At 41.9% G+C, this 20,918-nt stretch overlaps 1 long non-coding RNA gene across 2 annotated transcripts in view; it reads right to left on the reverse strand.

The window, feature by feature from the left end:
- The window catches only part of LOC122557645, a 191,613-nt gene that overhangs the window by 87,562 nt on the left and 83,133 nt on the right, over positions 1-20,918 (reverse strand). The window contains exons 4-6 of one of the 2 annotated variants that reach the window (XR_006313889.1): positions 13,731-13,900; positions 13,141-13,257; positions 4,275-4,506 (exon numbers count right to left, since the gene is read on the reverse strand). This is a non-coding gene — a long non-coding RNA (uncharacterized LOC122557645). Of the gene's footprint in view, positions 1-4,274; positions 4,507-13,140; positions 13,258-13,730; positions 13,901-20,918 lie in introns of those variants that run through there. The other variant, XR_006313888.1, reaches the window with a different exon arrangement.

The raw sequence follows: 20,918 nt of genomic DNA on the forward strand, positions 1-20,918 counted from the left end.
GGGGAAGCGAAAATCATGGAGGAGGTGGAGGGCGTGGGTGGTGTCCCGAACGTAGGTGGGGAGTTCTTGGAGTAAGGGGGACAGGACCGTGTCGAGGTATGCAGAGATGAGTTCGGTGGGGCAGGAGCAGGCTGAGACAATGGGTCGGCCGGGGCAGTCAGGTTTGTGGATTTTGGGCAGGAGGTAGAAACGGGCGGTGCGGGATTGTGGGACTATGAGGTTGGAGGCGGTGAATTGGAGATCCCCTGAGGTGATGAGGTTATGGATGGTCTGGGAGATGATGGTTTGGTGGTGGGAGGTGGGGTCATGGTCAAGGGGGCAGTAGGAGGAGGTGTCCGCTAGCTGGCGTTTAGCCTCAGCAATATAAAGATCGGTGCGCCAAACTACCACCGCGCCTCCCTTGTCTGCTGGTTTGATGGTGCTATTTTGCAATGTTCTGAGAACCACTGGTCAGATGCCATCAGCAATGATGAGTATATTCTGATTGCCTAATTATAAAAGGCTTTCTTTCTTTATCCTCTCACAGGTCGTGAGCATCACTGGCTGGGCCAGCATTTAATTGTTGCTCATTCAAATTGCCCTTGAGAAAGTGGTGGTGAGCTGCTTTCTCAAACTGCTGCAGATATGCCATCGTGCTGTAAGAAAGGAAGTCCCAAAACTTTGACCCAAGTGCAGTCAAGGAAGAGAGGAAACATTCCAAATCAGGATGGTGAGTGCCTTGGAGATGGTGGTGTTCTCAAGTATCTGTTGGACCTTGTTCAGATCGGCCAATGGGTCAAGGGGTGGCAGATGGAGTTTCATTTAGATAATGTGAGGTATTGCATTATGGTGAGGCAAACCAGGGCAGGACTTATGCACTTAATGGTAGAGCCCTGAGGAGTGTTGCTGAATAAACAGACCAAGAGGATGCAGGTGCAAAGTTCCTTGAATGTGGATTCACGAGTAGTCAGGGCAGTGAAGATGGCACTTGGTAAGCTTGCCTTTATTCATCAGTGCATTGAGTATCGGAATTGGGACATCATGTTGCAACAGTACAGGGCATTGGTGAAGCCACCTTTAGAATACTGCATTTAATTCTGGCCATGCTTCTGTAGGAAAGATGTTGTTAAACCTGAGAGGGTGCAGAAACGATTCACAAAGATGTTGCCAAGACTGGAGAGTTTGAGTTATAGGGAGAGGCTGAATAGGCTGTTTTTTTTATTTCCCTGGAGTATCAGAGGCTGTGGGGTGACCTTACAGAACTTTATAAAATCATGAGGGGCATGGATAGGATGAATAGACAAGGTCCTTTTCCCAGGATAGGCAAGTCCAAAGCTAGAGGGCACAGGGTCTAAAATGAGAGGGAAAAGATTTTAAAGGAACCTAAGGGGCAACTTTGTATGGAACAGGCTGCCAGAAGAAGTGGTGAAGGTGGGTACAATTACAACATCTGGATGGGTATATGAAGAGGAAGGATTTAGAGGGACATGGGTCAAATGCTGGCAAATGGGACTAAGTTGGATTGGGATGTCCAAGTTGGAACAAGGGGTCAGTTTCCATGCTGTATAACTTTATGACTCTGTCCTTGATGCTAGACACAACATATTTGAATAATACTGTCCAAAGACCCTGAGTAAGTTACTTCAGTGCATCATGTAGATGATATACATGGTACCACTGTGTGTCAGTAGTAGAGGGTATGAATGTCAATTATGGTTGATGCAGTGCCAATCAAGTGGGGCTGCTTGGCCTGGATGGTATCAAGTTTCTTGAGTGTTTTTGGGACTGTATGCATGAAGGCAAGTATTCCATCATAGTCACAATTTGTACCTTATAGATGATGGACAGACTTTGTGGAATCAGATAGTTAGTTACTCATTACAGGATGCATAGCATCTGCCTTTAAAATTGTACAGAAGCTGTTAAAATTGTGAGGACAAGAAACCTTAGTTGAGTGAGTTTGAAGAATGATACTAGAAGGATTGGATGTTTGAAGAGCTAGGACAGTTACAGTGGCCTGAATGATTTCCTGCCAAAAAGAAATGCGGCTTCAAGTGAACGATCACAAAAGAAAATAGACCTGAATTGTGCAGCTCATTATATAATTAAGCCACAGATGACGCCAAGAATTGAAAGATTATAAATATAAGAAGAGGTAGGACATGCTGGGAAAACTTTCACTGCAGCAACTTTCACAAAGCTGTGTACATTATGGAAAGTTTAGATGGACAGAATTAGAAAATTAGCAATTGTTCAGGCAGGAGACTATGGTCATAAGATTGAAATTGTCACTAAAGGAGTGAGGAGAGAGGTTGGATAAAATGTTTTTGGTGCTTCTTTTAATTCTCATTTATGAATAACTTTTACTGTTTATCTGCAGAAATCCGATGTTCCAGTTCCTTTTATTGGAAGTTTGAAAATTCATGACTTGTACCTTTTTCAATCTCTTACTTTAACACCCCACTGTTGCTCTCTGTTTTTCCGAAATAATTATTCTAGGCTGCAACCCTATTATCCTGGCTCAATTGATTAATTTCAATGCCAAAGCCTATATTTTCCATCTCCCTGAGCCTAATCAAGTTCTGACTAGTAGTTCGCAAAATGTTCTACCTTCAAGAAACCTGTCATGCTTTATTCTCCTGAATCAGGGAAAGTGTTCCCACTTATAAAAGCATTCTGAGCAAAGCTGGATTTCCATTCCTAATAGTATGATGTAGTTCTTGTAGCTGTCCCAGAAAGCAGCACACCACCACTTTCTCCAGAGCTATAGAGATTGTAATGAGGTCAGCAGGTGGACCTCATAGAATATCTTTTCCCTGATTGGGGCTGTTAACCTGGTGCAATCAGGGAGCTCTGGCTGACAGATATGAACAGGAGTGTCAGACATCCTGCTCACTCTGAGAGCTGGCTCTGAGGGAGCTGGGCCAGTGACAAGAATTCTCCGTGTGTAAATAAAGGGTAACTTGGTGGCAGTATACCGGCCTCTGCGGAGTTAATTCAAGGCCAATTAAATGTTGGTGTACACATCAGTGCTCACATCCTGAGAAATAACTTTTAAAATGCCATTAACACAAGGCAATTAAAGTATTGGCAAAACGGCCTCACAGCAATAGGGATCCGGGATTCTATGAAAAGCTTATCTGATTATGACTCTACTCATGCTTTTAATTCAAAGAACAATGTTTTCCATTTCTTCTTCAATCGCCCATCATTCACAAGACAGGAATACATGTTGTGCTTGAGGTATGTAACAGGTACATTTCCAAAAAATTCCCATTAAACAGCATTGCATCATTTGAAAAACATATTCCCCTTGCAACCCATGTTAGGATTACTTCCCTGAAACATCAAACATGTGCAGAATACCAGCACAAAGCTAATATACGACACAAGAATAGACATGGAACTGTGCAAAAAAATCTTTTAATGATCTTGTTTCAACAACAAGATTACACGCCTAGAGCTAGAAGGCTCGGGATGCTAATCCACCTCATCTGCAGCTGCAGATCATCAAATACTCTCCTTGGAGGTAGAGGGTTTAGTCAACCTTAATTGACTAAAGCTCAGAACTGTAGATGCTAGCCATCCGAAACAAACAAAACCAAAAGTTGTTGGAGAAACTCAGCAAGTCTGCCAGGAGAGAAAACAAAGTGAGCTGGTCCTGGAGAAGGGTCACAGGACTTAAAACGTTAGCTCTGTTTTGTTTTTTCTCCACAGATGCTGCCAGACCCTGCTGAGTTTCTCCAGAAATTTCTGCTTTTGTTTGTTTCAGCCTTAATTGAAACAGGCAATGGCCAAAATGAGCTGAATAAACAGGAATTTTCCCAGGAATGCTGAGTTTTAGTGCATAATTATTCACCTATGTCTTTGGGAATCACTTAAGAGCCAAGTTAACACAAATCAGGTGCCCATTCTTCGAATGCTAGAATGTAAAGTGGAGAACATGTTCTGGCAAAAACCCATTAATTGAAACTGTTAATGTTTGAGGCCCACTCGTATTCAGTTCGCAGTCTTCTTCAAGCTAAATCCAACCATTCCAACAAAGTCACATTGCTTCAATCCAATAAATTGACTTTATATATGGGCGGCACGGTGGCACAGTGGTTAGCACTGCTGCCTCACAGCGCCAGAGACCCGGGTTCAATTCCTGACTCAGGCGACTGTCTGCCGTAGTGTTAGGTTAAAGGGGTAAATGTATGGGTGGGTTGCGCTTCGGCGGGTCGGTGTGGACTTGTTGGGCCGAAGGGCCTGTTTCCACACTGTGATGTAATCTAATCTAATTAAAGGATTAGAAATAAAGTTAGAGAACTGGAAATTGTAGAGATGCTGAATGATGACATAAATAAGCCATTTAATCAAATATTCTGATTCTGGTTGCAGGTAATAGAAGAATGGTTGAGGTATTTTTAATTCTATAATCATGAAATTATAATCCTTGTTTGCAGCAAGATTAATATTCAAGATATATTGTGTAACATCAGCAGTAATAATATTTTTTCCAAGTTCTCGTTTATTCCTGATGTCGACCTGTATTAATAAACATTTAAAAGATTAACGAGCAATTAATTTTCCCTTATCTATTCGTACATTATGCAGCAATTGTGAAAATAACACCAGAAAACTTGTGCAGTTGAGCATAAAATTTATTTATTTTCTTGAATTTAGAAATTTTTTGCCGCAGAAGTTGGTGGAGGTGAGGTCTTTGAATATTATTAAGGCAGGGATAGAGTCTTGTTAGGCAGGGGAGTTAAGGGTTAGCGAAAGTAGATGGGAATGTGGAATTCAAAATGCAAACACTTCAGTCATGAATGGCAAAGCAAACTCAAGACACTGAATGGTCTACTTCTGCTCCCAATTCATCCATTCATATAAGTTCACATTATAATTGGTCTCTTCATTGGGATGGTTCAAGGAATTAACAGGATCATAAAATATACAAAACACCTAGACACAAATGCAACTCAAAGCATGTAGGAAGCAAACATCAATGTACATTGAGGAAACTTGCATAGGCAGAAGGATGCTAATCTTCTGAATGTTTGTTGACCGAGTGAAATAGACATTAGAAATGACATGACCTCTAAGTGAACAGTGAGCTTTTACAGATATTTTAAAATCAATCTGCTCAGGGATGCAGTGACACATGGAACTTAAACCGAGGCCTCTCGGCTCAGACATAGGGACACTACCATAGAACCACAAGAGCCCCCTTACGTCCTTGTGCAAAGAGACTTATATTGTATTAGTGATAGTAGAAATAGTGGAAGTGTAGGAGATTTGTAGGATTTCCATCTGCCAACAGTGATGGTGGAATTTATCAGAAGTCAACTTACAAGTCAAGACTGGCATTAAAATGAAAATATCAATTGTACCGAAGTTTCCCAGGCTAAGTGTAATATTTAGAATAGAAAATATAAAAAGCGTTTTAACATTTATTGCAACACAAAGTAGCCCATGGAAGGGAAATTAAATTTGTAGGTCCGACCATATTTTTAAAAACTAAGAATGTACAGTAAACGTTTTTATTAACCAACACCTGTGGACCAGGAATGTACCAATTAGCACGAATCTTTCATCATGTATATATAGAGATACTTAGAATAAACATGTACCACATCACTTTACAAATAATATTTTAGCTTATTTCTTTTCAACGAGACACAGAAAATTCACAGATAATGTCCATTATCTGCAAATGATTAATATACAATTAAGACTGATAACTGTTCACTTATAGGATGTTCCTAATATTCACAGGAAAATACAACATAATAGTACAGCAAATGTTGTTTTAACTGGCACCTTACAAACCAGCACTCTCAATAGATGGGCAAAAATTGTCAATTTATCACGCAGTACTTGGTGTACCTAACGATGGGTTCTCAACCTGATGAAGATAGAACAAAGGACTACTTGCGTGCCAAACAGAATAAGCAATAAGTGATAGCCAAATAAAAGTGATCCCAGAACCAACAGGCCAGATATAAGCTCTGCAGTCCTGCCACATCCAGTCATAAATAGTGGTGGACAAATTAAACACAAATCCCCATCTCAGTGGTACAAGGGCACAGTATTATCAGCGCTAAAGATAAGGCTGAAGTATTCACATTACTCTTCATCTAGAATGCCAAGTGGATGATTCATCTCAGCCTCCTTCACTTGGGTCCAATATCATCGATGCCAATCTTCAGATAATTCAATTGACTCCACAAGGCATCAAGAAATGCTTGGTGGCACTGGAAACTGAAAAGGCTAGGGGCCCTGACAAAATTCGAGCAATATAGTACTGAAGACTTGTGCTCAACCTGCTGCTTCCCTAGCCAAACTGTTCTAGATTGGATAGATACAACACAAGGTAAAAACAATGACTGCAGATGCTGGAAACCAGATTCTGGATTAGTGGTGCTGAAAGAGCTCAGTGCTGAGCTGGAAGTTTGGAACTAGGGTGAGGTGGGGGAAGGGAAAATGAGGAAACTGTTGAAGTCCACACTGATGCCCTGGGGTTGAAGTGTTCCGAGGAGGAAGATGAGGCGTTCTTCCTCCAGGCGTCTGGTGGTGAGGGAGCGGCGGTGAAGGAGGACCAGGACCTCCATGTCCTCAGCAGAGTGGGAGGGGGAGTTGAAATTTTGGGCCACAGGACGATGTGGTTGATTGGTGCGGGTGTCCCAGAGATGTTCTCTAAAGCGCTCTGCTAGGAGGCGTCCAGTCTCCCCAGTGTAGAGGAGACCGCATTGGGAGCAACGGATACAATAAATGATATTGGTGGATGTGCACAAGCAGACATTCGATGTTGTGAACATTTGCCCAGGTATGACATGTATACATCAAAGAGAACAAACCAACCTGGCCAATTACTCCCCCTTCAGTATTATCTCAACCATCAGTAAAGTGATGACAGGTGCCATCAACCGTACTATCAAGCAACATCTGCTCAGGAATAATCTGCTCATAGACAGCCAGGGAAGGGCTTATGCCCAAAACGTCAACTCTTCTGCTCCTTGGATGCTGCCTGACATGCTGTGCTTTGCCAGCACCAAACATTTTGACACTGACTCTCCTGCACCTGCTGTCCTCACTTTCTCCCACTCATCCTGACCTCATTACAGTGATGGCTCAAACATGGATAAAGGGACTGAATTCCACAGGTGAGGTGAGACTGACAGTCCTGGGCATCAAGGCAGTATTCAACCAAGTGTGGCATCAGGGATCCCTAGAAACACTAGAATCAATGGTTATCGGGGCAAACTCTCTGCTGGTTGAAGTCATACCAAGGAGATAGCAAGGTGATTGTGTTGTTGGAGATCAGTCATCTCAACTTCAGGACATCCCTGCAGGAGTTCCTCAGGGTAGTGTCCCAGGCCCAAACACCAGTAGTTGTTTCATAGAGGACTGCTGCTCTCCACCATCTCGCCCCCCCCCTCCCCCCCCCCCCCCCCCCCCCCCCCCCCCCCCACCACCACCACCACAAGGTCAGAAATAAGATGTTCGCTGATGATTATACAATGTTCAGCACCTTTTGCAACTCCTTAGCTATTGAAGCAGTCTGTACTCAAATACAACAAGATCTAGGCTTGGGCTGGCAAGTCACTTTCATACCACGCAAATGCCAGGCAATGACCATCTTCAATAAGAGGCAGTCTAACCACTTTCCCCTAACATTCAATGGTGCTACCATCACTGAATCCCCCACTATCAACATCCTGGGGGTTACCATTGACCAGAACTCAACTGGATTCACCACATAAACACAATGGCTATAAAAGCAGACCTGAGGATAGGAATACTGCAATGTGTAACTCACTCCCTGACTTCCCAAAGCCATCTACAAGGTACAAGTCTTGAGTGTGATGGAATACTTCCCACTTGCCTGCAGTTCCAACAACACTCAACAAACTAGACATTATCCAGGACAAAGCAGCCCACTTGATTGGCACCAAATCCACAAATATCTATTCCTTCCACCACCGCTCAGTGGCAGCAGGAGTATAGTCTACAAGGTGTGCTGCTGAAATTCACCAAAGATCCTCAGACAGCACCTTCCAAACCCACAACCACTTTCATTCAGAAGGACGAGGGCAGCAGATACATTAGGAGCACCACTAATTGCAACTTCCCCTCCAAGCCACTCACTATCCTGACTTGGAGAAAAATTGCCGATCCTTTCATGTTGCTGGGTCAAACTCTTGGAATTCCCTCCCTAAGAGCATTGCGGGTCAACCCACAGCAGGTGAACTGCGGTAGTTCAAGAAGACAGCTCCCCACCAGCTTCTCAAGAGCAACTTGGGACGGGCAATAAATGCTGACCCAGCCAGCAACGTCCATGTCCCATGAGTGAATAAAAAAAAGAATCCCATCCCATGACATTTAATAATGGTGCATTTTGATCACTGTTTATCTGGCTAATTCTGCAGTGTGTGGCTCTAATAAAATTAATAGTTTAATTCATTTTTTTGATCGATTCCTGCTGCTTGTGGTTTCAATAATGCTTCCCACGTTTCCTGTGATTTTAATAATCTCTTCTGCAGTCTTATTAAAGTCGAACCTTTTTCTTAGCTGCTTATGTTTTAAATATCTCCCTTTAATCCCAGCTTTGCACATCCCCAGAGCTGTGACTCACATCTGTATTGCTTCTCTGGCCTTGGATGCCTCTTGCCCATAGGCACACCTGGCAGTGCCTGCTCCGGCTGGTGGAGATGCTCCGTCTCAGCTCTACACACTTTTCTTTGGATCTAGCTTTCTCAGCCGGCAATTCCATGTTGTATTTTTTAAAGTTTTCTTTTGCCCACTAACTTGAAGGTGCTGATGAAGGAGCAGTGCTCCAAAAGCGAGTGCTTCCAAATAAACCTGTTGCACTATAACCTGGTGTTGTGTGATTTTTAACTTTGCCCACTAAGGATTGAAACTTTAGCCATGGAGCTGTCAATGACCATTCACTCTACACTGAACCCCCTATGTGGGTCTACTATCACTGATTGGTGACATCCAATACAATCTTCAACGGTCTTGAAGTGACTAATCCCTCAGCGCCAAGGAGCTCCTAGCTCTCTTGTTGCAGGGTGTCTCTTGCCAGGTCTGCAATGTTTTGACCATTGGCTAGAGATTCTACTTCTTGAAGACTTTTCTCTATAGGATTGCACAATGAGCAGCTCCTCCTGCTGCTGATTGTCTACACGAGGAGTTGTGTCTGAAGAGAGCTTCAGACCTTGACTGCCTCCAGTATATGGTCTGAGGCAGCTGAATGAAATCTGCCCCACTGCTCAGATTGTATAACCATTCCTCACCATTATGCTGCATGAGGCTCTGCATTATTGCACACCATTGGACTGGTTTTCTTCAATCATTTGGGAAGGGATCTATAGGTCCCATTTGGTCTGGTGTGGTAGAACAAAGCCACTTACTAGTCTAACAAGGAGAAACTGGTGTCTTAAACAAGGTGTGGCTTATTGTAAATTAGAAGCACTGTACAAGCCACACTGATATGAAGTATTACAGACTATGAGGAGGACCTGAGTGGTCCATCTTGCTTCATTGAGATCATAAACCGTCTCCTGCCAGATGCATATGACATCTTCATAATGAGTTTTGCTAAGGCACACATCAGTATTAATCCTTTCAGATGTTTACACCCTTATCCTACATCTCCAGCTCTCTGAAAGCTCATGCCTATGTGTCCAGTGTCAAGAGCAGTGACTGCATTGGAAGTACAACGTAAGCCTGATGGAATTGGGCTCCTTCGTATGTAATGGCTTGTGAACTAATCATTGGATAAAAGTAAGATCCAATGCTTAATGTCCATGTAACTAAATTACAGGATGTTAACAGGCAAGTGGAGCAAGACATTAACAACAATTGGTATGTACGCCTTTATTGCAATGGGTGAAATTTTCACCATATTAATTTACATCCGGTTCCTGGCATCCCATGCCATAAACCCACTCAGGAAGTCATGGCAATAAGAGGCATGGCAGAACAATATTGTGCTGATGCCAGACTGCTTCTGCCTATCTAACATAAATAGGAGCTGGAGTAGGCCATTTAGCCCTCAACACTTTACCCACTATTCTAGAAGATCATGGCTGATCCCTTACTTCACCACCTTCGCACACTATCCCCAAATGCCCTGGTTCTCATAGTATTCAAAAATCCATCAAACTCTGTCAGGTATGTACTTAAAACCAAACATGTACAGCCCTCTGGGATAGAGAATTCTAACCATTCAATTTCCTTTGAGTGAAAAAGTTCCTTCTTATCTCAATCTTGAAGGGTCTGATCTTTTATTCTAAGTTACATTGTTTCACATTCTTCTACTGCTGAGGAATTTGGTCAAGTCTGTTCAATTACTGTGCAGGGGACAATTCTCCCATCCCAGGAATCAATAGCACCCCTTTTCATGCAGATTCATCACCCATTGGCAAGGAGGCCAAAATTATTCACAGTGCTCTTGGTCCAGTCTTGCGCAGTCTCAATGTAATGGTCAGACTTCCTTACACTTATAATCCAAACCCATTACAGTAAAGGCTGACATAGAATTTACCTTTAATCACTTGCTCTACCTGCTTGTTAAGCTTCTGTGATTTAGTTACAAAGACATCCAAGTCCCTCTGGTTATCAACATTTCCAAATCTCTCACTAAATGCTGTTCCATATTTCTTTTTGAAGTGGAAAATCTCAGACTTTCTTACGTTAAATTCCGTCTTCCATTTTTTTTGCTGACTTAATTAACCGGTCCATATCCCTTTGCAGCTTCTCTGACACCATACTCCAACTATGCCCTCACCAAAGTTTTACACAGTCTAGCCATAATCTCCCTGCTCTTAAACTCTCTGCCTTGGCTAATAAAGGAATTATCCCATTTGCATTCTTAGCCACTTTATCCTCCTGGCCAGCTACCTTAAGGAACCAATGAACATATATACTAAGTTCCATTTGATCCTCAATGTTTCCAACGAGTCTGCCTTTCATTATATCTTCCCTTGATCTACAATCCCTGTAATTATTTATCTCATCGAAGTGTCCACTTCAGGCTGCAGCATAAGTGCTTCTCCTCTCTTGGAGGTGAAGACTATCTTTAAGTGATTTCACCCTCTTCACAAACTGAGTGCCACAGTTTTTACATCTGAATCACGGAAATGTAGTTCCAGGTGTTTTTTTTTGTTTGTTCATTCACAGGATGTGGACATCCTTGGCTGAGCCACCATTTATTGCTCATTTATATCCCCAGAGAAGGTGGTTGCAAGTTGACTTTTGAACCGCTGCAGCCCTTAAGGGTTGAGACACGCACAATGCTGTTAGAGAAGAGCTCCGAGCATTTTGAGCAGACACAGTGGAAGGAAGGTGATGCTGTACTGAGTCACGGTGATGTGCGACCAAGAAAGGAACTTGCAGCTGTTGTGGTGTTCCCATGTATTGGTCGCCTTTAGCTTTCTCAATGGTAGGGGTCATGGGTTCAGAAGGGACTGTTGAGGGAGATTTGGTGAGTTGCTGCTGTGCATCTTACAGATGGTACATGCTGCTGAAACTTTGAAGTACTAATGAGGAATGTGAAAGTTGAAGATGGTGGATGGGGTTCGAATCAAGAGGATTACTTTCTCCTGGATTGTGTCAAGCTGGTTAAGTGTTATTGGAGCTGCACACATGCAGGTGAATGGAGAGTATTCCATCCCACCCACATGGTTTGTAAATGATGATAAGAAACAAGGGAGTCAAGAGTTGAGGTACCTGCCACATAATTCCTAATCCCTAACCTGCTGTTGTGACTATAGCATTTCTATGGCTTTGCCCATTCAATTTCAGGTCAATGATAACCTTCAGATGCTGAGAACTCAAAGATGTTAATATCATTGAATGTCAAGGTTAGATTCTGTCTTGCTGGAGATGTTCATTGTCTGGTACTTGTGTGAGATGAATGTCAGGCTTTGCTGAAGTATCTGAGCGGTCACAAATGGTATTGAGCATTGTGCAAGCAGCAGCCAACATCTGAGAACAGCGTTCACATTTCCCTTTACTTTACAGGTGGGTTTGCCGCCAAACCTTTCACTTTTCCTAGACCTCTACAGCCATCAGGAGAATGTTCGCCTTCTGCTTTGGCTCTCCCACTAGGGGAGGGGCGGTGTGTTCACCTTCACTGTCTCCGGCCCTGTCTGAGACCTCCTCTGGTTCCATAGCCTGAGCAGATACCGCCCAACATCATGCAGCAGTTGCCAGTTCACAGCTGGAGTTTCCGGGTGACACCTGAACCAACAATTCCTCTTTCACACAAACTGGTTTAACACACTGGCTGCACTTGGCGTAGTTTCTCACCTTCCATTTAACAGTCAGGGACAATTCTGCTTTCTCTAACTAGCTTTCCTCTTAATCCTTCTGAGGACAATACCTTTAACGTTTTACAAATTACTCTTTTGTGAAAGTATGAGCATCAAAAGTAGACGTCTCAGCTTTTTAATATTAGAGACCCAAGATAATCACTTCTGCGGTTTTTATTTTAAATTACCTTCTGAAGAACTATTTATTTTCCCCAAGCCAATACGTTTGCCAAGGAACTATCTTGGAGATTAATCCCCCAGTTTTGTACTTGGCTGAAATTGCTTGGCTGGGGAGAGCATTTGACAGAGGATCTAAAGATCCGTGGTTCAGGCTTAGGTTTTGACCGTGATTGTGGTTCATGAGTTGTTAGGGTATGGCTAACTCTGTGCAATGCTTAGAAGTCTGTTCATGGCAAATTCCAGAAGGCATTGGATGCTTTTTTGGGGATGGTAATAGTGTGGAAAAGGCAGGAAATTGGCACTAGATAATAGAGCCAGTACAGACACAATGGACTGAACGGTCTACATTTACATTATTGTGATTCGGTGTTTCAAGTGAAGAGGGTGCATCCATCCTCTCTGTGCCAACTCCTCAGTTGGATGCATCAAAGATTTGACATCTTCGACTGCATGAGGCTATCTCTCTCTCTCCAATAAAGCTGTATTCACCCATTGTATCAGGAAGGAGCAACTACAAGATTGTTTTGAGTGAAAGACAAAACAATTACGTGCTCATCCTCAGATAAATAATAAAGACGCAACGTACATGCACGCAGGTACAAAGTGACAAAACGTTAGTGTCCAATGCAAAAGAAAGATGAAAGGAGTTCAGTGGGAAAGAAAAAGAAATAAATTTTACCAATTTGGGAGTCCTTGAGACCACACTTGCTTAATCAATGTCTTGTATCCTCGACAGTTGTAAATATTTCAGTTGTCCTCTGTGTTTTCGGTCTTCTGATATTTCATTTTATCTTTCCTGAGGGATAAAGAGAGCATGTTCTCTAGTTGGTTAAAGCCCAAAATTAACCTCTTTTCTTCTGCTATAATCAGCTTCCTAAAATTCAGCAGGTTTATGTATTTTAATGTCACATTTTATTGTCCCCAAGATTGATAATTACAGGTGACATCTTTCATCTCCTTGTAGATGAAACTTATACAGGTGTAAGTCAAAATAGGAGTTTAGTGTTTCCTCATATCTGATTGAGTGAACTAGATTCAGTGTTTTTGATAATAATGCTAATTTCAATTCAGACCGTTTCATTTATTCCATTTCAGTTGCACACACTTGGCTAATCTGTGTGGTCAACTGATCATGGTAGCCATTTTAAGTCAGTGATTTTTCTATTTATACATCCATTCATCCCATGAAAGTCCCAGGACTAAAAAAAAAATCAAACAGGGTTCATAAATCATTAGTCCATACATTATTGGTTTCATAAGATGCCTTACCTCTGGAATTCAGGTCTTTTGTTCATGTCTGAACCAAAACTGGGGTGGAGAGTGTGGTGCTGGAAAAGCACAGCAGGTCAGGCAGCACCCGAGGAGCAGGAGAATCGACGTTTCAGGCATAAGCCCTTCATCAGAATCAAAACTGTGATGAGTTCAGGATCTGAGTATCCCTGGCAGAACACAAACTGAGAATCAGCGAGCAGGTTATTTCTAAGCTAGTGATGTTCTGCTGGTGATCAAGATTGGGTGGTATTTGATTGGGCTGGATGGGCCCTGGGCAGTTTTCCACAAAACCAGGGGAAGGCCAAAACTGTAGCTGTACTGGAATGACTTGGCTATGGGTTAGCTAATTCTAATTCCCATGCAAGTCACGACAAGCAAACAGATTTGGCACTGTCTACCCTGTCCTCAGCATAACCATTAGCTTTTATATTTAATGCCATTTACTGATAACATTCTGATGTTTTGTCATTAAGATCTGGACAATATTGAACGAAGCTAAATTCTTTAATTTTCACCGAAGGTTAGAAATGTAAGTGTAAAATAACTATCTAAAAGACCAACCAGAATCCAATCACCCAATCAAAAGAAATCTATTATTAATGTCACAAATTTTACAGACACAAGAAATCTTTTAACTGCACGATGTCCCGGAAACAACAGTCATTTCTATGAAATTCCCAGGTTTGTAATCACCAATTACTGACATCTGCTTTGATTAAAATTCTTTGACGTGTCTCTGAACTTTAGTGCAACATTGGATGATGTAAAATGTGTGGGTTTGATTTTTGAAAGCTCTTTTAAACACAGTCTATTGAATCATACAAAAGGGGAAATGTCTTTTCATGTAATCTTTGCAAACATCATATCATCTGACCATTTTTATGTGCTGGTGGAAAATGGCCATTCTTTTCAAAAGCAAAGACAATAAACATCAGGGATGGCAACAAGCCTATCACTTTACATCACGGCTGTGGGTCGTGTGTCTTTCACTACTAACTCGCTGAAAGAAAGCCTCGACAGGTCCATAGCCATAAGGTACCACGAGACATTTCAATTGAAAGCCAATGAAATGGTGACACTGAGCTATCAAAGGGATTTACAGAAGGTGAAAGGAGCTTATTAAGGCCAGTTTTAAGAGCCTTCTGGATCTGACAGCTTCAACAGAAACCGTTTGTAAAGGTGATGAACACTGAATCTGTCAACATGCAAACTCAGTGACATATGGCTAGTAGGTTGTTGGTAAATATTTAATAAAGTGAAACATTAAGCCATGATGCAGGCAAGCTAGAATTACCAGTAGGTAAATATATTACTGCAATATACTCTTCCATTTCTCTTAATGGTCCACTATTACTGCAGAATCACTTAGCAGAGTGAAGAGGTTAAGACTTCACAAGGAGAAAGTTGCCTGGAGAAGGGGAGCAGCCATTTGGTCCTCAGTATTTACTTCCTTTAACTGCAGCTTTTGGATGGAACTTTTGATATTGTAACCTATTAAGTACCATCACATTGCAATGGAGTCCATTGTTGAGTCATCAATGGTAGTATATTTTAGTATCTCACCAAGTTAACTCCAGATATTAGCCAGACCAAGAATAGCCACTAGGAGAAAGTGAGGACTGCAGAGGCGGAAGAGTCAGAGTCAAAAAGTGTGGCGCTGGAGAAGCTCAGCACGTCATGCAGCACCCGAAGAGCAGGAGAGTCGGTGTGTTGGACATAAGCCCTTCATCAGGAATGAGGAGGGAGAAGTGGGCCGAGAGATAAATAGCATCAGGGGGGGTGTTGGAGCTAGGAAAAAGGTGGTTGGGAAGGTGATAGGTGAATGCAGGTGGGGAGCAATAGTGATCGGTCAGTGGGGATAGCTACTCAACAGAGAAGGAAAGCCTTTTTGTCTTTCCAAATGATATTCCTTCCTGTCCTTCGACCCTAGCTAAATCTCTCATAACTTTGTATACTACAATCGGATTTTCAAACCCCCTCAGCCTTCTGTGCTCTAAGGAAAACAACCCCCGCCCTATCTAGGAGAAAGTGAGGTCTGCAGATGCTGGAGATCAAAGTTGAAACTTTATTGCTGGAACAGCACAGCAGGTCAGGCAGCATCCAGGGAACAGGAGATTCGACGTTTCGGGCACAGGCCCTTCTTCAGGATTCCTGAAGAAGGGCCTGTGCCCGAAACGTCGAATCTCCTGTTCCCTGGATGCTGCCTGACCTGCTGTGCTGTTCCAGCAATAAAGTTTCAACCCCGCCCTATCTATTCTATCTTCACAGCAACATTCTGGTGAATCTCATCTGTACCCTTTTGAATGTAATTACTAATGGTGGGGTACTCCAGCTGTGTCCTAACTAACATTTTACACTGGTCCATCATAACCTCCGTGTTCCTATATTAAATGCCTAACTAATAAAGGTGAGTATTTGATATGCCTTCCATATGCCTTATCAAACTGCCCTGTGGTTTTCTTAGATCTATGGACATGCACACCATAGTCCCTCTGATCCTCTGTACTTCCTATTGGATCCAACCATTCATCTTTTGCCTTTTTAGTCCTCCAACAATGCATCTCCTCATACTTTTCAGGATTAAATTCCATTTGCCACTCTTCAGCCCATCTGAACAACCCATCTATATCATCCTGTAGTCTAAGGTCTTCTTCTTCATTGTTTGACACACTACCAGTTTTCATCTCAACTACCAACTTGCTGCTAATGTCTCATCTCTTCTTGTAAATGCCGGTTTGAACTCACCAGTCACGATGACTTTCTAACCTTTTGATAGAAAATAAGTCAGGCCTTCACAGAGCAGAAAACAAAGATCCACTGGTCCTACACTTTTGAGCCTAAATGTCCAAATAACAAAAACAATAATATATTATTAAACCTTTTTGCACTAATTAATTGCTATATGAACTTGGGGTTTGCAAATTCGTTTTACATTTCAAGTACAGATGTTAGTAACACATAGTGTTAACCTGGATTTCTCAGTGATCTGGGGAAACTCAGCAGGTCCAGCAGTATCTGTGGAGAAGTTTCTTCAGTTCTGAGACAGAATCATACCAGACTCAAAACATTTCATGCTGTTTCTTTCTCATGCTATTAAAAAGTGCCTCGTTCACATTTTAAAACTTTAACCCTATTTTTCTCTCCAGGCCTGTTTAGTTTCTCTCGCATTCACCGTGGTTGTTCCAGATTTCTAGCGCCCGCAGTACTTTGCTTTAATAAAATTGAGATTCTCAAGACCATAAGATTATAAGACATAGGAACAGGGGTGGCACGGTGGCTCAGTGGTTAGCACTGCTGCCTCACAGCAAGAGGGTCCTGGGTTCAATTCCAGCCTTTGACGTCTGTCTGTGTGGAGTTTACATATTCTCCCCGGGTTTGCTCTGGTTTCCTCCCGCAATCCAAAGGTGTGCATGTCAGGTGAATTGCCCATAGGTGCGTTAGTCAGAGGGAAATGGTCTGAGTGGGTTATTCTCTGGAGGATCAGTGTGGACTGGCTGGGCCGAAGGGTCTGTTTCCACATTGAAGGGAATCTAATGAAATGAGTAGGTTGCCTAGCTGCTCCACTATTCGTGGGTCAAAATTCATCCAATATGCCTCACACCTACTTTCTTGCATTTTCCCCATAACTCTTGATTCCCCAACTGATCAAGAATCTTTCTATCTCAGGCTTAAATATACACAAGGGCACTGCTCCCACAGCTCTCTGTGGCAAGGAGGTCCAAAGATCCACAACTTTCTGAGAAAGGAAATTCCTCCTCATCTCAGTCTTAAATTGATGCCCTTTGATTCTGAGACTGCACCCTCTGGTCATATACTCTCTCATGAGGCGAAACAGCCTCTCAATATTTATCCTGTCAAGATCCTTAAAAATCATATATACGTTAATGAAATCACCTCTGATTCTTCTAAAATCCAGGGAGTAGAGTTCCAACATGGTTACCCTTTGCTCATAAGACAAACCCTCCATATGGGGACCATCCTAGTGAACCTGTTCTGAACTGCCTCCGATAAAACAACATCTTTCCTTAAACAAAGGGACAGAAACTGTTCATAGTATTCCAGACGTGGTTTCACCAGCACCTTGTACATTTGCAGTAAGATGTCCCTACTCTTCTCTTCCAAACCCCCTTGATATAACGGCCAATGTTCCATTAGCCTTCATGGTTACTACCTCACCTTTGAGCTAGCTTTCTGTATTTCATGCGCAAGTGCCTACAAATCCCTTTTGTTGCACTTTCTGCAGTTTCTCTCTATTTAAATAATACTCTATTGTCTTATTCTCCCTTCCAAAATGAACAATTTCACATTTTTCCCACTTTTTAAAATTTATTCATGGGTGAGGGCATCATTTATTGCCCATCCCTAATTGCCCAGGGGGCAGTTAAGTTTCAACACATTGCCATGGGTCTGGAGTCACATGCAGGCCAGACCAGGGAAAGGTGGCAGCTTTCCTTCTCTGAAGAACATTAGTGAGCCTGATGGGTTTTTCCTGACAATTGGCATTAGACTTGTAATTCTGTTTTTGTTTCCTCATTGAATTTAAATTCCACCATGTGCTATGGCAGGATTTAAACCCGGGTCCCCAGAATATTGATCATCTCCCTGGATCGACAGTCCAGCAATAATACCACTATCGACATTCTCCCCAGCCCCCACCCCCACCCCCAACATCACCCACCCCCACCCCCACCAACATGTGTAATTTGCCAGCTTTTTGTCCTTTTAGCCTAGCAATATCTCTCTGCGAGAACTTATGCTTGAAATGTTGATTCTCTTGCTCCTCAGGTGCTGCCTGACCGGCTGTGTTTTTCCAGCACCACACTCTCAGCTCAAAATTGTTCAGTTGTTTCTAACCAGACTTTACAAATAACAAACGCTGGATAACAAGTTTGTAACTTAAACAAAAACATCACAAGAATACAAGGAAGAAGTATACTATTTGACCAATTGAGACTGCTCCAGCATTCAGAATGATAGTTGCTTAACTTGGACTCCAACTCAATTTTCCTGCCCACTCTGTGTATGCACTGGCAGAACAAAATCTGCCCAGCCCAGCTCAGATGCATTCAACACTGGAACATCTGGAGTAGAGAATTCCATTCCATTGAATTAAGTAATTGAAGACTCTGTGAAGGCCTGACTTACTTTCTATCAAAAGGGTAAACATGACAAACCTCCACTCACCACATCGTCTTTTGCCTAATTGTCAGTTATCGTTTCTTGCATGCTCTAAGGTGGCTAGTTAGATTGAATCCAAGTCCTGTTATTTTCTGTGGAACATCTCTGATCCATCACTGATAAAGCATTAGTGATTGAAGCAATACAGTGCTTCAAGGCAGGATGATGGAACTCATTTGGGTGAACAGCAGTGACCTTACTGAAGGGTAGAACAGGTTTAGTCAGTCACATATTTTACTCTTACTCTTGTTTCTATTGCTCATATACATTATTCAAGATTGTATGTTCCAAACTCACAATCATCTAGAAGGACAAGGGTAGAAAATGCATGGAAATATAACCATCGACAAGTTATCGACTTGGAAATAGTTACAATTGGATATGCAGTATTCTGGTTCAATAATGTCCTTTGGAATAGGTAATCTGCCCATCTTTCCTGTCTGTTATACATATGACTCCAGATCCACAGCAGTATGGTTTACTCTTAACTGCCCTCTGCAATGGCCTTTGCAAGCAACATGGCCAGGAATAGCAACATGGCCAGGAATAGCAACATGGCCTCACTGTCACAACATAGTGCAATTAAAATATTCAATGACCCTCACAATTTGTCCAATCGTTCCCAACCAGAGTCTACCAGACCTTAGATAGTAAGTTTAAAACTTAAATAAAAATTAACAATTGATTATCAACACTGTAACTTCAGTAGGACCAAACTAAACAGCAATGTAATCTAATATTTATAATTTAGACCCAATCTTTTTTTGATCATAACCACACTCAAACACAGATAGACAGACTGACAGACACAGTTAGGAGATAAATGAAAATAAAATAAAACAATTGTAATTTGCTAGTTTAGTTAAGCAGTTTCAAATGATGAATGCCAAGCCTTCATGCAATCCTTGGATAATGAGTTGTTCATAGGCGCAACTATATCTAATTTCAAAATTATCTGCGAATGTGAACAGTTTCAGTAACCTTCCAATATTATTCATTTATTTCTTACAGGGATTCTTTTCTCAAGACATTCAACAATTCATTAACTGGACAGTGAATTGAAGTGAGTCAAAAACAACAGCCAATCCCAACAATTCCAATAATCATTCTGAATCTGTCATAATCAGCCAATACAAGTTTACTCACTTTTTTTTTAAAGCATCAACTTTGTGTTTGTTTTGTTAGCATCAGTCCTCCCTTGAATGTTCGACTCAGCATTTAACCAGCTGCTAATTCTGGATATGGTAACACACTCAGTTGCAAATCATTCACTGTTCCTTATATCAGTAACTAAGTTACATTATCTTCTATTCCTCTCCCTTTTTAAAATGCCCAGCTGTTCAAATTTCAACAACCTCAACTCACAGTTCCAACAAAAAAACCAAGAAAAATAAAAGAAAAACAGTCAAGGGCATTGAAATAGTCATTGGATAAACATATGAATGAAAATGGAATAGTGCAGGATAGATGGGCTTCAGATTAGTTCCACAGATTGGCGCAACATCGAGGGCTGAAGGGCCTGCACTGCGCTGGAATGTTCTATGTTCCATGTTCTGAATGCATGGAAATACAACCACCGGCAAGTTACTGACTTGGAAATAGTTACAATTGGATATGCAGTATTCAGGTACTCGGGAGTATTATGCCACTTATTGTAAAGGTAATTAGGGATAGCCAATATTTTGACGCACAGAACCAGGGATTTTTAGTTTTTAGTTTTCAGCAGCAGTTGTTGTTGGGGTCTTGGAGAAGTGGAAACTATTTTTCCCTCTCTGGATTATAGCCAAAAGCTGGGGGTCTCTTCCTGGACTGTTGGATTGCATGTGAGACAAATGGGTTTCCTGAGTTTGGCTTTGGCCAAGGTTGTGTTGATGGGATGTTATTATATTGGAACAGTTAATTAGTAATGGTTACTGTATCTATTATTCTATTTAAGTTTTCCAATAGAGTTAAGTTATTCCTCTTTTTTTGCATTTTAACCATAGTATTTGAATAAATTATGCTTAG

The sequence above is a fragment of the Chiloscyllium plagiosum genome, chromosome 16 (assembly GCF_004010195.1).
Source record: "Chiloscyllium plagiosum isolate BGI_BamShark_2017 chromosome 16, ASM401019v2, whole genome shotgun sequence".
Taxonomy (NCBI): domain Eukaryota; kingdom Metazoa; phylum Chordata; class Chondrichthyes; order Orectolobiformes; family Hemiscylliidae; genus Chiloscyllium; species Chiloscyllium plagiosum.